Source organism: Artemia sp. Qi Xiang Cuo, chromosome 20 (assembly GCF_049724085.1).
Source record: "Artemia sp. Qi Xiang Cuo chromosome 20, ASM4972408v1, whole genome shotgun sequence".
NCBI lineage: Eukaryota > Metazoa > Arthropoda > Branchiopoda > Anostraca > Artemiidae > Artemia > Artemia sp. Qi Xiang Cuo.
The window spans coordinates 49,681,980-49,703,080 of NC_142813.1; the positions used below are offsets into that span (position 1 = coordinate 49,681,980).

The 21,101-nt window shown below is 34.9% G+C and overlaps 1 non-coding gene across 1 annotated transcript; it reads right to left on the reverse strand.

Annotated features, from left to right (window-relative positions):
- Positions 1–18,437: 18,437 nt before the first annotated feature.
- Positions 18,438–18,510, reverse strand: TRNAK-CUU (transfer RNA lysine (anticodon CUU)). The gene has a single exon. It is a non-coding gene; the product is annotated as a tRNA-Lys (tRNA).
- Between the last annotated feature and the right edge of the window lie 2,591 nt (positions 18,511–21,101).

Genomic DNA, 21,101 nt, shown 5'->3' on the forward strand with positions numbered 1-21,101 from the left:
AGATTGAGGATAATCAGGAATCAATTTTTAACGAAAATGTTCATTATGTGTAGTTATGGAGCATTCAGTAGTAGCGAGTAAGAAAAAAAGTGGGTGAAAAGTATGCAAAAAGAAACTAAAACCATACGGGAAGATACACCTGGAGAAAATGTGTGTTTCTTTTGGAGGTATAATTTTTCTTAGGAATCAAAATATTCTTAATGTTTGAGCATTTATGGAAAAAAAATCCTGCCAAAGCTACCTAATTAGTTGTTATTATTTATTTTCTAGGTCCAATGTGGGAACACTGACGAAATATAATACTTCCCTGAAACTTTTATAATTTTGAAACAATCAAAAGTAGAATATTAGAAAATTGCAGTATTCAGGTATGAATTGACCCAAGATGCCACCAGGGATCACAAAAAGTTTTGGTTTGAAATCCTTGGCAATTTAAGAATGTCTGTCTTTTATTTCATTTTGCTTTCTCTTTTCTAGGCTAGATAGTTTAACTTTATTGCTATCTGGGTCTTCCGAATGGCACAATTCGTGGGAAGTCTTCCGGAAAGTTGAATTCCAATAATCTAAGATTTACTTTTGGTTTTATAATGCCAATAATGGAATAGTTATTCTGATAGATTTACTTACTGAAAAGTTGTTGGAGTTTTTGGAACAGTGCCATATTGACTGATATTGAAAAAAGGCGGCTCCATCGATTCTAAGTAATGAGATGTTGGATACACCACTTCTAGATTATAGAATATCTGAAAAAAAAAATTGGCAGTCGTTGCTGAGATAAATGAAAGCGCTGAAAAAAATCAATTGATTTAGAACAATAAAACAGAAGTTCTGATACTGTTTTTAATTATCTAACGAATGATGTAAGTATTTATAGGCTAAAGTCATTGCCTGAACAAGTCGTCACTGCCACGCATAATAGCTGTATCTGACATTTTCTACTTCTAAAATAACTTACCAAACACTGGTTTCTAAGCTGTCCTCAAAGAGTGGAATAGCGGGACAAAATAGATCAGGAAGATTAAAGTGTGACATAATAGGGGAGAGTCTGATCCATAATAGAAGGATTCAACTCTGCTAATCCTTCCTTTAAAAATACCTTAGCTATTTTTAGAGGAAGCTTTAAAAATACCGTTAAAAAAAAATTAAAAGCGTTCGTAGAAATATTCGCAGAAGTGAAAAATGTCAGTTACAATCTTTAGTTCTGCTCATAATGAGGCGCTACTGCATTGAAGTCTCCTTGATTTTTTTTTTCATATGGATATTTAATTATATGATAATTTACTAGAAGCCATGAGTTAGAACGAATAAAATGACTTTTTTTACTAGAAGTAGGAAAAATTTTATGAAAGAAAAGTTCGAACAATTTTGAAACACGAGTATTTAGCAAGCACAATGTATAGTTATGGGCAAGACACTAATCTTGATTAATTTTGAAAGTAGTGGCACTCTAAGTCAATAATATAAAAAACAAGAGTCTTTCAAATAATAGCAAAGAATTATGTTAAAAATTAGAACGAACTGATTATACTCTCAATAGGGCACATGCTAAACTTTAGCGTAAAGATAGGACACAATGGAGAAATTCCGTTTGTATTAACTTTTAATGCTTGTCTTTACTTTTCGCATTAAAATTACTCGTTTTGTATATAATTTATGTCCGTTTTTAATGTCATTTTCAGGGTTATCCTGAATTTAAACGGTCTGCCCTCTTACAACCCTCTTAGCCATCGCGATCTATACTACGACTTTACTTTTGCATATCAATGCTTTGAAAATTTTAAACACTCACAAAAAGGGGTATTTTTTTTAGAAATGGGGGGGAGAGGTCAACTTTCCTAGAGGTTTTATTTCTTGTTTTCAAAAGTTTTTTGAATATAATATAAACGATCAAGCTATGCCAAAAAACCAAAAAAATAGAAAAAATATCCTATCTAGGCTCCAAGGCCTTAAGTAGGGCACACTTAAAATCAGTATCAGAGAAATTTCGTTCATAGCATTACAAAAATATTAGATGTGTGAGCATATATACGTAATTTTAGCCTAAAGCGAACAACTAAACATTGACCAGCTTTAGTTTCTTTATTGCATCTTCACTGTTCACATTTATTATACGAGAATGGAGGTGATTTAACCTTAAAAGAAGCAGCAAATATATCATGGTTGTACATAAAGAGATAAAAAAGAAAACGATAAAAAATTACTTGACATTGGAGGAAGCGTCCTATACTCGAAAACTTTTGTTATTGGCCACTAAAGCATATTTTTCGCTTTTAGTGCTACACTACGCAACAACTACTACTAGCAATTTCTTGTGGCACCAGGCCTTCTACAGATGTGCACTTCCTCCTTCACGCAAATAAATATAAAGCTTTATTCTTTATCCCCTTCCCAATGATATTTTAATTTCTGTATGTTCAATGTATTAAGCTGACACATCGAGATCTGCCCTCTGTTGGCTAAAGTGGAAATTTAGTTATAATTATTGTATTAATAAAGAATTACCTTACCTATTTAATTATTTCCTATGACCTCTACCCGCCCCGATTCGGGGAATACCTGATTTTGAAGCACAATCAGTAAAGAAGCACAATCTGATGCAGTCAATCATCCTTACCTTTAACTTCACCAAGCACCAAAACGTTTTTTTTGTTTTTTTTTTCTAGAAGCTTTATTAAGCTATATCTTTATAAATTTCTCAAAAACTTTCCCCCTCTGATTTCAGCAAGATTTGCTGGTCCTGGAGTATACAGGCTGTTGTATAGCCTACAATTTTGAAATGGTAACTTGCTTGTTTTCATAGTTGGCTATAGCAACTGAATTAAATATTGGAAATACAGTCGGTTCTAAGCCATTGGAGGGGATGTTTATTAGGTCAGTTTTTGCATGAATATTTTCGAAAATTGTGCCCAGTTTGCAGTACGGCTTAGTGGATCCGGATTATACAAGCTACGAGTATGTGTAGCCTATATATTTGAAATTGTAACTAACTTATTAACTTGTTTGCCTGGACGGCTACACCAACTGAATCGAAGATCAGAAATACAGGTTTTTTTAAGCTGTTTGAAGTAGTAATCAAGGTTATACTTTGGGGACTTTATGTTCCTTCCTGTATTATTTGCGGCCTTTACATTCCCTGGCACCTTTCCACCAGACTAGTTATTGCTATTGTTGTCAATTGAATATGGAATTATACAAAACCTACCAGACAAGTTTCCGGGCCAACCAGACATGTTTCTGGGCCAAGCAGACAAGTTTCTGGGTCAACTATAAGTTTCTGGGCCTTTACGTTCCATGGCACCTTTCCAGATCACGTACCTATAGATTTGGGGCCTTTACATTCCTTCCTATGCTATTTGGGGCCTTTACGTTCCTTCCTATGTCATTTGGGGCCTTCCTATGCTATTTTCAAAGAGAGTGAATATCCTCTTACATAATGGAGTTTGAGGGTCGATAAAGTGAAATTATGTCACTATTCTAGTTTTTCTAAACCAGTATTGCCTATAACTTAATTTACGTAGACAATGAACGATATTAATTAATGTTTTGAATAATAGGAGTGTGAATGATTCTAATTAGTTATTGGATTGTATGAAGGTGGATAAAAAAAAGGATTATGAAATTATTTCACTATTCTAGTTTTTCTAAACCAGTATTGCCTATAACTTAATTTACGTAGACAATGAACGATATTAATTAATGTTTTGAATAATAGGAGTGTGAATGATTCTAATTATTGATTGGATTGTATCAGTGGAGAAAAAAAAGGATTAAACTGATTAGCAGTTAAGGTAACCCCGAAGGAGTTGTTAACTCAGATAATTTGTTATAAATTTGAAGCAACATCAGTCTATGAAAAATGCCTAACGACGAATCGGAAATGTTTGATTAACCTTTGCAAAAAAAGGGGTAATGGGATTTGCGAATTGGAGTAGATAGGATAAGAGTTTATTGTATAATGCATAATTGATGTTTTGCAGAGTATTTTCCCTTTAAACCAGTTTAGAAATAAATAAAAAATTAACAAGAAAGGGCTGAAAAGTTTTTTGACGGAGATGGGATGTATGGAGGGTTGAACTGCACGAGGGTTCAGTTAAAGGGGGTACACTTACACGGGGGTTTAGTTAAATTGGGTTGAGTTGCACGAGGGTTCAGTGGCACGAGAGTTCAGTAGCACGGGGGTTCAGTTGTACTGGGTTTCGGTTATACAGGGGTTCAGTTACATGGAGGGTTCAGTTGCCCGGGGGGTTGAGTTAAATGGGGCTTGAGTTGCACGAGGGTTCAGTTAAAGGGGTACAGTTACACGGGGGTTTAGTTAAATTGGGTCGAGTTGCACGAGGGTTCAGTAGCACGAGGGTTCAGTAGCACGAGGGTTCAGTTGGACAGGGTTTCGGTTATACAGGGGTTCAGTTACATGGAGGGTTCAGTTGCACGAGGGTTGAGTTAAATGGGGCTTGAGTTCCACGAGAGTCGACTATAAATAAGGCTTTTGCGTCTTTCTGAACTTTCTGTGAGAGGCGGGGGTAAGTATTTAGTTTAAATAATTCTAAGAGGAATTGAGTTTTTCTTTCATTGAAATACAAGAGTTGGAATATTTCAGTAGTGCTTTGTCGTGGTTTAGCATGTCACAGTTACATTCTCTTGATTTTTCGAAGTTCATTTTGAATTTCTGTAGTGAAATGCAAGAGTTGGAATATTTCAGTAGTGACTTGTTGTGCTTTACCTTGTCACAGTTACATTCTCTTGATTTTTCGAGGTTCATTTTGAATTTCTGTCGTAAAATGCAAGAGTTGGAATATTTCAGTAGTGACTTGAGTGGCGCGCCACTCTAAGTGAACCTAGATCAACCCAACTTTTTGGATATCTCTCTCACTATGACTCTGTTTGTGTGTCGTGTCTGTACATGTCTCGTCTCTATGTGTGTGTCATCTCTGTGGGTGTGTCGTCTCTGTTCTCTATGTTTGTTGTCTTTGTGTTTTTGTGTGTGTTTTTTTTTGTGTGTGTATGTTTGTTTGTGTGTGTTTGTATGTTTGTTTTTGTGTGTTTGTTTTTTTTTTTGTGTGTTTATATGTGTGTTTGTATGTGTGTGTATGTGTGTGTGTGTGTGTGTATGTATGTATGTGTGTGTGTATGTGTGTGTGTGTGTGTGTGTGTGTGTGTGTGTGTGTGTGTGTGTGTGTGTGTGTGTGTGTGTGTGTGTGTGTGTGTGTGTGTGTGTGTGTGTGTGTGTGTGTGTGTGTGTTTCATCTCTATGTGAGTGTGTCTTCTCTGTATGTTCGTTGTCTCTATGTGTGTGTCGTCTGTGTGTGTGTGTGTGTGTGTGTGTGTCGTTTCTGTGTGCTTGTCGTCTCTGTGTGTGTGTCGTCTCTATGTGTAAGTCGTCATTTTGAGTGTGTCGTCTCTGTGTGTGTCGTCTCTGTGTGTGTGTGTCATCTCTGTGTCTGTGTGTTGTCTCTGTGTGGATGTTGTCTGTGTGTGTGTGTTGTCTCTATGTGTGTGTGTCGTCTCTATGTGTGTTTCGTCTTTGTATGTGTGTCGTCTCTATGTGTGTTTGTCATTTCTGTGTGTGCGTGTCTCGTCTCTGTGTGTGTGTTGACTCTGTGTGTGTGTATCGTCTTTGTGCATGTGTCGTCTCTATGTGTCGTTTCAGTGTGTTTGTCCTTTCTGTGTGTGATTCGTCTCTTTGTGTTTGTCGTCTTTGTGTGCTTCTTAAATTTTGGGTCACCTGCTGGAGACTCTGGGCGGGTGGACGCCCCCGAATATTGTCCAAAATTCCTTTCTCAATTTAGCACTTGTTCACTGATGCTCAGCGACTCCAATCACTTTCCCAATAGTATCTATTCATTGTCTCAGCTCAGTTTAGAAAATCTGAGCCAATTTCCACTTTTTCAAATTTAGGGTCACTTGCCTGAGACTCTGGGCAGGTGAGGTGGCCACCTGCCTTGACAAATAAAGCCCAGATAGTCGGACCCCAACGCTCCAATCTGAACACTGACTAAGACCCCAATTCTGAGCTAGTGAATTTCAAGCATTCAGGCTGGTGGACTAAGACCCCAATTCTGAGCTAGTGAGTTTCCACCATTCAGGCTGGTGGACTAAGACCCTAATTCTGAGCTAGTGAATTTCCACCATTCAAGCTGGTGGTCATAGACCCCAACAGTGAGTTAGTGTATTTCCACTATTCAGACTTGTTGCCTTAGACCCCAATACTGAGCTAGTGGATTTCCACCAGTCAAGCGGTAGGACTCAGACTACAATATTGATATATTGAATTTATATCATTCAGGCTGGTGGTCTAAGACCCCAATTCTGAGCTAGTGAATTTCCGCCGTTCAGGCTGGTGAACTGGGACCCCAATACTGAGCTAGTGGATTTCCACCATTCAGGCTGGTGGACTAAGACCCGAATTTTCCAACTCTTGCATTTCACGACAGAAATTCAAAATGCACTTCGAAAAATCAAGAGAATGTAACTGTGACAAGGTAAAGCACAACAAGTCGCTACTGAAATATTCCAACTCTTGCATTTCACGACAGAAATTCAAAATGAACTTCGAAAAATCAAGAGAATGTATCTGTGACAAGGTAAAGCACAACAAGTCACTACTAAAATATTCCAAGTCTTGCATTTCACGACAGAAATTCAAAATGAAAGTTGAAAAATTAAGAGAATGTAACTGTGAAAAGGTAAAGCACAACAAAACACTACTGAAACATTCCAACTCTTTCATTTCAATGAAAGAAATTCAAAATGAACTATGAAAATCAAGAGAATGTAACAGTGATAAGCTAAAGCACAACAAAACACAACTGAAATATTCCAACTCTATCATTTCACAACAGAAATTAAAAAATAACTTTGAAAAATCAAGAAAATGTAGCTGTGACAAGGTAAAGCACAACAAGTCACTACTGAAATATTCCAACTCTTGCATTTCAATGAAAGAAATCCATAATGAACTTTGAAAATCAACAGAATGTAACTGTGACAGGGTAAAGCCCAACAAAACACTACTGAAATATTCCAATTTTTGCATGTCACGACATAAATCCCAATTAAACTTCAAAAAATCAAGAGAATGTAACTGTGACAAGGTAAAACACAACAAGTCACTGCTGAAATATTCCAACTCTTGCATTTCAATGAAAGAAATCCAAAATGAACCATGAAAAATCATAAGAATGTAGGTGTGACAAGGTAAACCATGACAAGACACTACTGAAATATTCCAATTCTTGCATTTCACGAAATAAATTCAAAATGAACTTTGAATAATTAAAGAATGTAATTATGACAAGGTAAAGCCCAACAAAACACTACTGAAATATTCCAACTCTTGCATTTCAATGAAAGAAATTCAAAATGAGCTATAAAAATCAATAGAATGTAACTGTGACAAGGTAAAGCACATCAAAACACTACTGAAATATTCCAACTCTTGCATTTCACGACAGAAATTCAAAATGAACTTCGGAAAATCAAGAGAACGTAACTGTGACAGGGTAAAGCACAACAAGTCACTACTGAAATATTCCAACTCGTGCATTTCAACGAAAGAAATCCAAAATGAACTTTGAAAAATCATGAGAATGTAGGTGTGACAAGGTATAACCCGACAAGACATTACTGAAATATTCCAACTCTTGCACTTCACGACAGAAATTCAAAATAAACTTTGAAAAATCAAGAGAATGTAACTGTGACAAGGTAAAGCACAACAAAACACTACTGAAATATTCCAACTCTTGCATTTCAACGAAAGAAATTCAAAATGAACTAAGAAAAATCAAGAGAACGTAAATGTGACAAGGTAAAGCACAACAAAACACTACTGAAATATTCCAACTCTTGCATTTCAATGACAGAAATTCAAAATGAACTATCGAAAAATCAAGAGAATGTAACTGTGACAAGTTAATGCACAACAATCCTATACTTAAATAGTCCAACTCGTTAATTTCATGACAGAAATTCAAAATGAACTTTGAAAAATCAAGAGAATTTAACTGTGACTAGATAAAGCACAACAAGCCATTACCGAAATATTCCAATTCTTGCATTTCACGAAAAAAATTCAAGATAAACTTTGAAAAATCATGAGAAGGTAGCTGTGACAAGGTAAACCACGACAAGACACTACTGAAATATTCCAATTCTTGCATTTCACGAAATAAATTCAAAATGAACTTTGAAAAAATTAAGCGAATGTAACTGTGACAAGGTAAAGCACAACAAAACACTACTGAAATATTACAACTCTTGCATTTCAATGAAAGAAATTCAAAATGAACTATGAAAATCAACAGATTGTAACTTTGACAATGTAAAGCACAACAACACACAACTGAAATATTCCAACTCTTGCATTTCACGACAGAAATTCAAAATGAACTTCGAAAATCAAGAGAATGTAACTGTGACAAGGTAAAGCACAACTAGTCACTACTGAAATATTCAAACTCTTGCATTACAACGAAAGAAATCCAAACTTTGAAAAATCATGAGAATGTAGCTGTGACAAGGTAAACCACGACAAGACACTACTGAAATATTCCAATTCTTGCACTTCACGAAAGAAATTCAAAACGAACTTTGAAAAATTAAGAGAATGTAGCTGTGACAAGGTAGCACAACAAAACATTACTGAAATATACCAATTCTTGCATTTCAATTAAAGAAATTCATAATGACCAATTAAAATTAACAGAATGTAACTGTGACAAGGTAATGCACGACAAGACACTAATGAAATATTCCAACTCTTGCATTTCCCGACAGAAATTCAAAATGAACTTCGAAAAATCAAGAGAATGTAACTGTAACAAGGTAAAGCACAACAAGTCACTACCGAAATATTCCAACTCTTGCATTTTACGACAGAAATTCAAAATGAACTTCGAAAAATTAAAAGAACGTAACTGTGACAAGGCAAAACACAACAAGTCACTACTGAAATATTCCAACTCTTGCATTTCACGACAGAAATTTAAAATGAACTTTGAAAAATCATGAGAATGTAGCTGTGACAAGGTAAACCACGACAAGTCACTACTGAAATATTCCAACTCTTGCATTTCACGACAGAAATTCAAAATTAACTTTGAAAAATTAAGAGAATGTAACTTGGACAAGGTAAAGCACAACAAAACACTACTGAAATATTTCAACTCTTGCATTTCAATGAAAGAAATTCAAAATTAACTATTACAATCAAGAGAATATAACTGTGACAAGGTAAAGCACAACAAACCACTACCGAAATATTCCAACTCTTGCATTTCACTACAGAAATTCAAAATGAACTTCTAAAAATCAAGAGAATGTAACTGTGACAAGGTAAGGCACAACAAGTTACTACTGAAATATTCCAACTCTTGGCATTTAACGAAAGAAATCTAAGATGAACTTTAAAAAATCATGATAATGTAGCTATGACAAGGTAAACCATGACAAGTAAATACTGAAATATTCCAATTCGTACATTTCTCAAAAAAAATTCAAAATTAATTTTAAAAAATCAAGAGAATGTAACTGTGACAATGTTAAGCACAACAAAACACTAATGAAATATTCTAACTCTTGCATTTCAATGAAAGAAATTCAAAATGAACTATGAAAATCAACAGAATGTAACTGTGACAAGGTAAAGCGCAACAAAACACTACTGAAATATTCCAACTCTTGCAATTTACTAAAGAAATTCAAATTAACATCGAAAAATTATGCGAATGTAATTGTGACAAGGTAAAGCACAACCAGTCACTACTGAAATACTCCAACTCTCGGATTTCAATGACATAAATCCGAAATGAACTTTAAAAAATCATGAGAATGTATCTGTGACAAGGTAAACTACGACAGGACACTACTGAAATATTCCAATTCTTAAACTTCGCGAAAGAAATTCAAAATGAACTTTGAAAAATTAAGAGAATGTAACTGTGACAAGGTAAAGCACAACAAAACACTACTGAAATATTCCAACTCTTGCATTTCAATGAAAGAAATTCAAAATGAACTATGAAAATCAACAGAATGTAACTGTGACAAGGTAAAGCACTACAAAACATTACTGAAATATTCCAACTCTTGCATTTCAATTAAAGAAATTCGAAATGAACTTTTAAAAATCAAGAGAATGTATCTGTGACAAGGTAAACCACGACAGAACACTACTGAAATATTCTAATTCTTGCATTTCAATGAAATAAAACCAAAGTGAACTTTGAAAGATCAAGAGAATGTAACTGTGACATGGTAAACCACGACAAAGCACTACTGAAATATTCCAACTCTTACATTTCAAAGAAAGAAAAACTCAATTCCTCTTAGAATTATTTAAACTAAATACTTACCCCCGCCTCTCACAGAAAGTTCAGAAAGACGCACAAGCCTTATTTATAGTTGACTCTCGTGGAACTCAAGCCCCATTTAACTCAACCCCCCCGTGCAACTGAACCCTCCATGTAACTGAACCCCTGTATAACCGAAACCCTGTACAACTGAACCCTTGTGCTACTGAACCCTCATGCAATTGAACCCTCGTGCTACTGAACCCTCTTGCAACTCGACCCAATTTAACTAAACCCCATTGTAACTGTACCCCTTTGACTGAACCCTCGTGCAACTCAAGCCCCATTTAACTCAACCCCCCGTGCAACTGAACCCTCCATGTAACTGAACCCCTGTATAACCGAAACTCTGTACAACTGAACCCCCGTGCTACTGAACCCTCGTGCTACTGAACCCTCGTGCAACTCGACCCCAGTTAACTAAACCCCCGTGTAACTGTACCCCCTTTAACTGAACCCTCATGCAACACAACCCTCCATGCAACCCATCTCCCTCAAAACACTTTTCAGCCATTCCTTGTTAAATTTTTTTTTATTTCTAAACTATTCTAAATTGAAAATACTCTCCAAAACATCACTTGTGTATTATACAGTACACAATCACCCCATCTCCTCCAATTCGCAAACTCCATTACCCCCTTTTTTTTGCAAATGTTAATCAAACATTTCCGATTCGTCGTTAGGCATTTTTCATAGACTGATGTTTTTTCAAATTTATAATAAATTACCTGAGTTAACAACTCTTTCGGGGTTACCTTAACTGCTAATCAGTTTAATCCTTTTTTTTCTCCACTGATACAATCCCATCACTAATTAGAATCATTCAAACTCCTATTATTCAAAACATTAATTAATATAGTTCATTGTCTACGTAAATTAAGTTATAGGCAATACTGTTTTAGAAAAGCTAGAATAGTGACATAATTTCATAATCATTTTTTTTCTCCACCTTCATACAATCCAATCACTAATTAGAATCATTCACACTCCTATTATTCAAAACATTAATTAATATCGTTCATTGTCTACGTAAATTAAGTTATAGGCAATACTGGTTTAGGAAAACTAGAATAGTGACATGATTTCATAATCCTTTTTTTTTCTCCACCTTCATACAATCCAATCACTAATTAGAATCATTCACATTCCTATTATTCAAAACATTAATTAATTAATATCGTTCATTGTCTACGTAAATTAAGTTATAGGCAATACTGGTTTAGAAAAACTAGAATAGTGACATAATTTCATAATCCTTTATTTTTCTCCACCTTCATACAATCCAATCGCTAATTAGAATCATTCACACTCCTAATATTCAAAACATTAATTAATTAATATCGTTCATTGTCTACGTAAATTAAGTTATAGGCAATACTGGTTTAGAAAAACTAGAATAGTGACATAATTTCACTTTATCGACCCTCAAACTCCATTATGTGAGGGAGCTCTGAATCTCTTTGAAAAGGTGTCAAGCTTCTATAGAATAATGTTGAAATTGCTATAGGGCCATCAGAATAACATGGAGATTGCTATAGGGGCAGCAGAAGTATAACCTTGATTACTACTTATATATATATATATATATATATATATATATATATATATATATATATATATATATATATATATATATATATATATATATATATATATATATATATATATATATATATACACATATATATATATATATATATATATATATATATATATATATATATATATATATATATATATATATATATATATATATATATATATATATATATATATATATATATATATATATATATATATATATATATATATATATATATATATATATATATATAATATATATATATATATATATATATATATATATATATATATATATATATATATATATATAAAATATTTCTTCTATTTCACAGCAGGTGGGCTTTTCAGTTGATACTATTTAGCCAATATGAAGACCCGCCGCCGGCAATATCCTAAGATCCCTATAAACAGCAATAACAGTTGCACACGGATATGCCCTATTCTACCATCGTTTACATTATTTTATTGGTGCTCTACTTACCTCGTGTCAAGTTGGCTCAATCTCGTAGATTATTTTAAGTCAGTTTTTTCATGATTTAATCCAACTCTGACGCGACTAAACTGTTATCTCGAAAAAATCCCCAAGTTAGGGGACGACTGAAATATTCAAGACGGTAGATTTATTGAAATATAAAAAGTTTGAACAATAACAATTCATTTGATATCGAAGCAATGACATATTTACTAACAGTATTGTTTTCTAGTGCTCAGGTCACTCATTACGCAGTTACGCATGCTTTATTAGTGTTTCAAATTTTCAAAAGACATCCGATGCAAGCTCTAGTCTATTCAAGCTTTATTCACTTTGAGTCAGGTTTTTACTGAATTTTGACGATTTTCTGAGTGCAAAATTTTCCTTTTAGTACATCTTCAATCCCGCCCTTGTTAAGCTCCACTAAGAGCTTTAATTGCGACATGGGCAATATTGAAATGTTCAGTACAGCGGATATTTTGAAAAAAAAAAACTGAGTTTTAACAAATATAATTCCCTGAAAAACAGTTTCTGTGCCACTACTTGCACCTACCTATATTTTTACTCGTCACTTACCTATTTTACAACGTATTAATAGTTACAGGTGCTGTATTTTTAGCTTTCATAAACGTCCTTCAACCAAAATCCAACTCAATAATTGGTTGCCATTGTTTTCAATACTAAATAATATGTATTATATACTTTTTTGTTAATATTTTCTGAGACTTATTTCGAATTCACTAATTCCTATAATTTAATCGCATTATATCTCTTCTAGGTAAAAACGCTTCCATAGATGAGAGATCTAATGATACATTGGATCTAGACACGAAGAAGAACAAAATTTCCAATCCTGATAACATTGAAGCGATATTCTTGAAAAACTTTCAAAACCCCTACAAAATAAATAATGACAAAATTAAAAAAGAAAATGTTCAAAAGAAACATACTTTGTCGACACTTTCTGGTGACAATCCTAGGAGATACACTTTAAATTTAGCAAGCTTGGAAATAGAACTGTGCGATGATCCTAAAGATTGTGAAAAGAACGGCAAGAAAATCGACTTTAAAGAAACATCTATGAAATTTGGTGCTGACGAACTAAATATGAATCTCAATAAGAATATTGATGCTACAATAAGAAAACAGTCATTGTCTGTCGAAAATTCTCAAAAGTTGCCAGATTCTATGTCTTTTTTATACCACGGTGATGCATTAAGTGAGGAACTAACGAATGATATTAGCAGTGACACCCACCTTCAATCTCTTGGTGATCCTTCTTTTAAATTTATTTTGCCCGAAAAAGGAGAGGATAGTCCCATAGCCGAGTTCACTGATGAAATCCAAATTGGAGAGCAGAAAAATAGATTATCGGCGTATTTTCCCAGTTTCCAGGACTCTTCAAATTTAATTAAGAAGTCTTCTGCTGAGAGTTCTGTCCCCGCTTCTAAAAAGAATGATTTAGAAATATTTGAGGAAAATGCAAATGGTGGAAAAGTAAACCAAGTTCCCGATTTCACATCGTACGAAGATTCACTTGATAATATGCAATACCAACTTGACGAAACCATGGCACTCTCACATGAAAGTGATGAACACTGTATGTATAACTCTCGTAGAATTTCTATAAAAAAAAAGAAATGAAAAATATGTTTTACTTAAATAGCCAAGATGCAGCAATCTCAAAGCAATAGGTACATCTAGTAGTCGATTAAGATTAAGGGCGAATGGTGTCCACGCACAAAAAGCATACAATTAAACTTGGATAATAGGTGGATTCGGAAATGAACGGGTTTTAAAGGGAATGACGTACATTTATTAAGGCAGTGTTTTCATGTCTCTCTGTTAAGGGTCGTTACTTCGCTGATTAATTTTCGGGTTACCGATTCTGAATTTTTTCCAGAAAATTAAAAGCATAGAGATTACTTAATCTAGTGGCAAGAATCTGTAACATTTTAGCAGGAATATAACATTTAGTAAACTCTTACAGATGACTAGTTGTCATCAAGAATGTGTGGTTTGACTAGTAAGAAGGGAGTAAGAATTGGTTTAAGTTTTCAAATGAATGTATTGGAGCAAATTTTTCTATACAAAATGCCTTGTACCTTGACGAAGGAAAATAAAAGAATTAGTCAAAGGTGATTTTAAATAAACTGGTAATTTTAAGATATGAGGTTATTTTACTACTACTACTAACAACTCATCGCAGCACCAAGCTGCCTGAGGCCAACACAGCTACGCACGCTCCTCCTCCACCCCAATCTATTCAAAGCCTCCCTCTTTACACCTGCCCACGAAATTCCAATTTCCTTTAAATCTTTCTTTATGACGTCCTCCCGAGCCAGATGGGGATGACCTGCTTTCCGTTTAGCCCTAGATGGTTGACTGAAAAGAAAAATCTTCGGCAATCTGTCATCCTTCATCCGAACAACATGCCCTAACCACCTCAACCTTTCTTTCATTATAGACCTAGAAAGCGGTATTGAACCACATTTTTCGTATAGCCTATTGTTTGAAATAAGGTCAGTCAGCCGGGTACCCAGAACAATCCTTAAGCAATTTCTCTGGAAAACATCTAGCAAATCTTCATCCGCTTTTCGGAGCGTCCATGCTTCAGAGCCATATTTGACCACTGTCATCACTGTAGCTTCTAATATTCTGATCTTGGTTTGCAGACTTATCTTCCTATTCTTCCAGACTTTTTTTAACTGTGAAAAAACACCCTGAGCCTTGGCTATTCTATTTTTAACATCTTCACTGCTCCCACCATCTTTACTAATAATACTACCAAGGTAAGTGAAACTGCCCACCTGATCAATCTTTTCATTACCCAACATCACCTTTTCATCTTCCCTTATTCCTAGCCTTAGTGACTTGGTCTTCCTAACATTAATATTCAAACCAATAGTAGCACCCTGAACTCGCAAAACCTCTAAAACTTCATTCATTTTGTTCACACTTTCATCTAGGATGCTTAAATCATCAGCATAATCCAAGTCCAGGAGACTTTTTCCTCCCCATTTGATTCCGTGGTCCCCCATTGCCTTTCCTGTGCTCCTTAAAACAAAGTCCATCATAATAATCCATATAAAGGGGGATAGAACACAACCCTGCTTAACTCCTGATTTAATACAAAACCAGCTGCGACCCTCACTTCCTATCTGAACCACAGCAGTGTTATTCTCGTACATAGCACTAATCACTTTAATGTATTTGTCTGGTATACCATACAAGGATAAAACCTTTACTAAAGCTCTTCTATCAACAGAATCGAACGCTTGCTCATAATCTATAAAACTGAGGACCAAAGGTGTTTGAAAACTTAGGCACTTCTCAATTATTAACCTAAGAGTGAAAATTTGGTCAACACATCCTCTACCTTTTCTAAAACCGCACTGCTCTTCTCTTAAAACTTTGTCTACGGCATCTCTCAGTCTAAAAAGTATCATATTACTAAGCAATTTGCTACCTACAGAGACCAGACTAGTGCCTCGATAACTACCACACTCACTTTTATCACCTTTCTTATAAAGTGGCTTAATTAAGGTTTTCCTATAAATCGTTAGGTACTTCCCCTTTTTCAAAAATCATATTCATAATCTCCAATAACTTATTTCTAACCTCAGAGCCACCATATTTAAAAAACTCATTTACTACCCTATCAGCACCTGGAGCCTTATTATTCTTTAATCCTTTTAGTACTGTTTCTAATTCCTCCTCACAAAACAAATCCTCATTCACATCCAAGGTATCACAAACTTTTTCATTTTCCTCTATATTTTTTCCTGCAACTCTATCTTGGTTAAGCAAATTCTCAAAATGTTCGGCCCATCTTGCTTTAGCTTTTGCCTTATCGCTAATTGCCACCCCATTCCTATCTTTAACTGGGACAAGTCCGGATTGACTACTACCTCTCAATTTGTTAACGTGCAAGTACAATATTTTACTATTATGCCGTCTAGCTGAATCTTCTAAATCCTCGGCAATTTTATCCAAGGCCTCAACTTCACACATCCTTAGTTCATATTTCAATGTTTTCTCCACTTTCTTTACATTTATTTTGTTTTCTTGTGATCTATCACTCAGATAATTATTGTAAAAGTCCTTTCTCCTTTATATTAAAATTAAATATTTTTAAATAATAATATTAGATGCAGTTATAGCTTTCTTCCATAAGACACCTTCAGCAACTTCACAAATTATTTTTCTAAAATTATTCCAACCATCTTCCACATTATCAAATTTTAAACTCTCAAGTTTGGTATTCAACTGTTCCTGGAAAGTTTCTTTCAAATTCTCATCCTGGAGTCTACTAACATCATAACTTCCCGGAAGGTAATTACCCTTCAAATTTTTCAGCTTTACATTAACCCTTGACACTACTAGATGGTGATCTTTACTTGTAACATCTATAACAGCACTCCTATATACCCTAGCATCTTTTATTGATCCTGCCAGTCTTCAATCTATTATAACATAATCAATAAGGTTTGCTGTCTTACCATCACGTGAAGACCATGTTAGTTTATGAGCCATTTTATGACCAAACACCGTATTGGTTATAACTAGATTGTTATACCTACAAAATTGCAAAAGTCTGTATCCATTACTGTTTTCTTTTCCTACGCCAAATTTACCTAAGCTGGGATACCATCTATCCTTATTTCTACCAACCTGGGCGTTAAAATCTCCCAGCAATAACATCATATTTCTACCTGGGACCTTGTCTATTTGCTCCTGTAACAGTAAGTAGAATTCATCTGAGTCACTAGTATCTCCATCAGTCGGTTCTACAGGGGCGTATACAACTATAACTGATACCTTGAACTTACTAGTCATAAAATGAGCAATTAGTATTCTATTATTAATACCTTCCCAGCCTAAACAAGACTTAGCAGCTTCCTTATTCATCATGAGCCCTACTCCCTGTCTATGTAACCCATCCTTCCTGCCTGAGTAAACAAATTCTATATCACCTAATTTCATGCTTCCTACCCGTGGGATATGAGTTTCTGAAACTCCTAATAAATTCAGTTCAAATCGTCTGAATTTGTCAGTCAAAATGTCGATATGATAGTCCTTTTTTAATTTCGTAACTTTCCAAGTTCTAATATTATTGTTCTTTAAATGCTCGAAATTTTTTTTACATCAAGAAGATCATTGATCCTGGATACCATAGCAGATAAAGGTCAAACATCTTTTGAGTTCTACAACGAAGCGTTTAAGCTGGCTAAGAACTGTACAGAACGAAGTCACTGGGATCTCAAAGAATGGAGGCTTTGTGGAATCCTGGGTACATCTTGGTCGCAACATGGTTTTCAGCGCTTGGCGATGCTCTTCTATCAACAAGAGTCGAAATCCTGCACAGAAAATCTCAAGCCTATTACCTCCGACTCATTATATATTCATGCCAACAAATATTATGCTACTACGGGGAGGCAACCCGTAATAGATAAATTAGCTAGGAAGAGGTTATTCAGCCCAAAGACGCCCATCAAAACATCCAAATCCCAGAAGAATTGTCCATTAGTCAGATCCCTTGCGAATGCTTTTTCGTTTACTAGGCTACAACTTCCTCGAAGGTCACCAATCGTTTTGTGGGAATAGAGCTGATCACAATGCCTCCAGTATTGCAGGTACCCTAACAGTATCGAGATAACCCTTTTCAGAGACCGTTGTCCATAGATTTTGATCTTATGCCCTGTCGCAGTTGTCCTCCTATAGAGGATCCTCCCGCGATGGTGTTCTGCATCACCATGCAATTTAACCCATTGCTGGGAGAAGGTTTGCAACTCATGGAACTTGTGGATAAACAATTGAGCCCTTTTGAGTGTACATTTGAGGGGCCTTCTTCCTCCTCCGCTCGTAATTATGATCCCGGGCGAGGGTGCCCCAGATTCTATTATTGACCCCCAGGGACAAGGTCCCCCCTTGGTCCGTGCCTCCTATGGAGGCACCCTACATATCTGTAGAGCGTTCCCCTATCGCCACCTGGGGACACGCTGGATGGCCTGGGGAAGGCCAGAAAAATTCGCCCAACGTGGGACTCGAACCCACGACCCTGAGATTAAGAGTCTCATGCTCTACCGACTGAGCTAGCCGGGCTTTAAAGATTTAAAGGGCTTTAGATAATTTAAAGATTCCATATATATACACTTTCATTCATGGGTAAAATTCAAAGGTAAATAGGTATATATATATATATATATATATATATATATATATATATATATATACACACACACACACATATATACATATACACACACATATATATATATATATATATATATATATATATATATATATATATATATATATATATATATATATATGTGTGTGTGTATATATATATATATATATATATATATACCTATTTACCTTTGAATTTTACCCATGAATGACAGTGTATATATATATATATATATATATATATATATATATATATATATACATATACATATACACATATACATACATACTGGTGATATCTCCGTATGTTTGTAGCAATATCCACAATAGTGGGTATATTAAAATACAGAAATCGCGCACAACAAACAAGAATACTTTGTTTTAATAACGAAAAACTATCCTAAAGCATATTATGCTTCGTCTGGACAAAGAATCCTATACTATTTTGTCTTTTCAGTAAAAAGCTAGTTTTCTACAAGTTTTAAAGGACATAACAGATACTAAAGAAGAGCTAACGAACACTAAATTTAACCTGGTAATAGATGTTTGTTGGGTCGTGTTAGAAGCTCTAAAATACCGTCGAGCTTTATTACTATTCAGCAAAGATATAGTGATTAAAGTTTACCATTCCATTTTGCTTCAATATAAAGCCAAAACTGAAAAGAAATATCCATCTTACACATACAATAACACACTTTAATATTCCCCCAAAGGGTCTTTGGCCTGTAAAGAAGCGGGAAGATACACGAGTCAAAAACTCAGAAAGAAAGAAACAAATTATTTACTTACAAACAGAGGATAGAGAAAAAAAAATTCTCGTAACACAAAACTAACTAGACTAGATAAATTAAATAGATTAAAAAGACTTCAATGAAGCCTTCACAAAAAAAATTGAGATGGAGGAGGAGCGTGTGAGGCCCTGCTTGCCTCCAGAGGCCTGATTTTGCGTCGAGTTTCTGGTACCATTGGCAGTAAATAATGGTTACCATTTATGAATCAGCTATAAATGGCAATTTTATTTTAAACCATATTTTTAAGCATTTTGGTTATTATAATCCTTGGGTCAATCTGTACTAGCTGCAACCGCAACGACATTCCAAGTTTCTCGTTTCGTTTCTTATGAGTGAGGATTTTCACATATAAAAAAACAAAAAAAAACACCTTTATCAGCCTAGGACAAAAGAACTTTATGAAAGGTCAAAATTTATACCTCCCCCCAAATTTTATCCTGACTTCATATAGACCTAGACCTTTTTCCTGGAAACCGACCCGAAAACAAGTATTAGATAAAACATTCAGGAAGACATTCGTTTGTTACCCCGCTACCACACACCAAAGTCTTAGTTTGAAATCTTAAGTAACTAATGAGACTCTCTTATCAATGCTAAGTGGTTATATTTTGAATAGTAAATTGTTCGCTCCAAATTTTAGATAAGGAAGGCGGATTCAAATACCCTAAATTCAAATAAGCGGAAAGCTATTTAAATTCATTTGAAAAGCCTGCAAGGGTATAAGTAAATACATAAAAAATACTATAATAAGTAAATACTAAGACCCCACTGGCTATACCCTTTCTATTTTCAATCCAATGAGCCCTTTTCTGAGTTCCCACAAGAACTCCTTCGATACGAAATGCCCTGGTCTAAACAACAACAACAACAAAAAATAATACATTATACCCACAACGATCTTTACTATAAAAATGTCAAGCCTTCCAATCACTTTCGACTATTAAAAACGGCACTAGGCCTTTCGATTTCCAATCAAATGAACACTTTTGGAAACGACAAGGCTTTCTATAAACACCTTATATGCCCCCAGGGCAAAAATTACAACCCTTACCCTAAGGTCATTCTCAAAGACCTAATTTCCAGAACTTTATACTACGTTGAACAAAATGACTATCTGAAAATTTTGATTGGATGTGTTTGGAGGAATGGAGGGCGTGAGAAGGAGGATTTACGCTCCAATCACTTTCGACTATTACAAAGGGCACTAGCCCTCTCAATTTCGAATAGAATGAGCCCCTTTTGAAGTTTTATGACAACTCTATCTATAAAATCTTATATGCCCCCAGGGCATAAATTACAACCTTTGCCCTTGGGGATCTCGGGGGTTTGTCATTCTTAAATACATAATTTCCAGAACTTTTAACTATGTTGAACAAAATGGCTATCTCTAAACTTTGATTGAATGTTTTTGGGGAAATGGTGGGTGTAGGAGGAGGGTTAATTACTCTCCACTCACTTTCGACTATTAAAAAGGGCAATTTCAATTTCCAATCAAATGAGCCCTTTTTGAAATTTCTATACCAACTTTCGATAATTTTTAATGCCCCCAGGCATAACTTTAAGGGCATAACTTACAACCCTTGCGCTGAGGGCTCTGAGGGGGTTATCATCCTAAAAAACCTAATTTCCAGAACTTTCAACTACGTTGAACAACATAGATATCTAAAAATTTTGATTCGATGTGTTTGGGGAAATGATGGGCGTGAAAGGGGC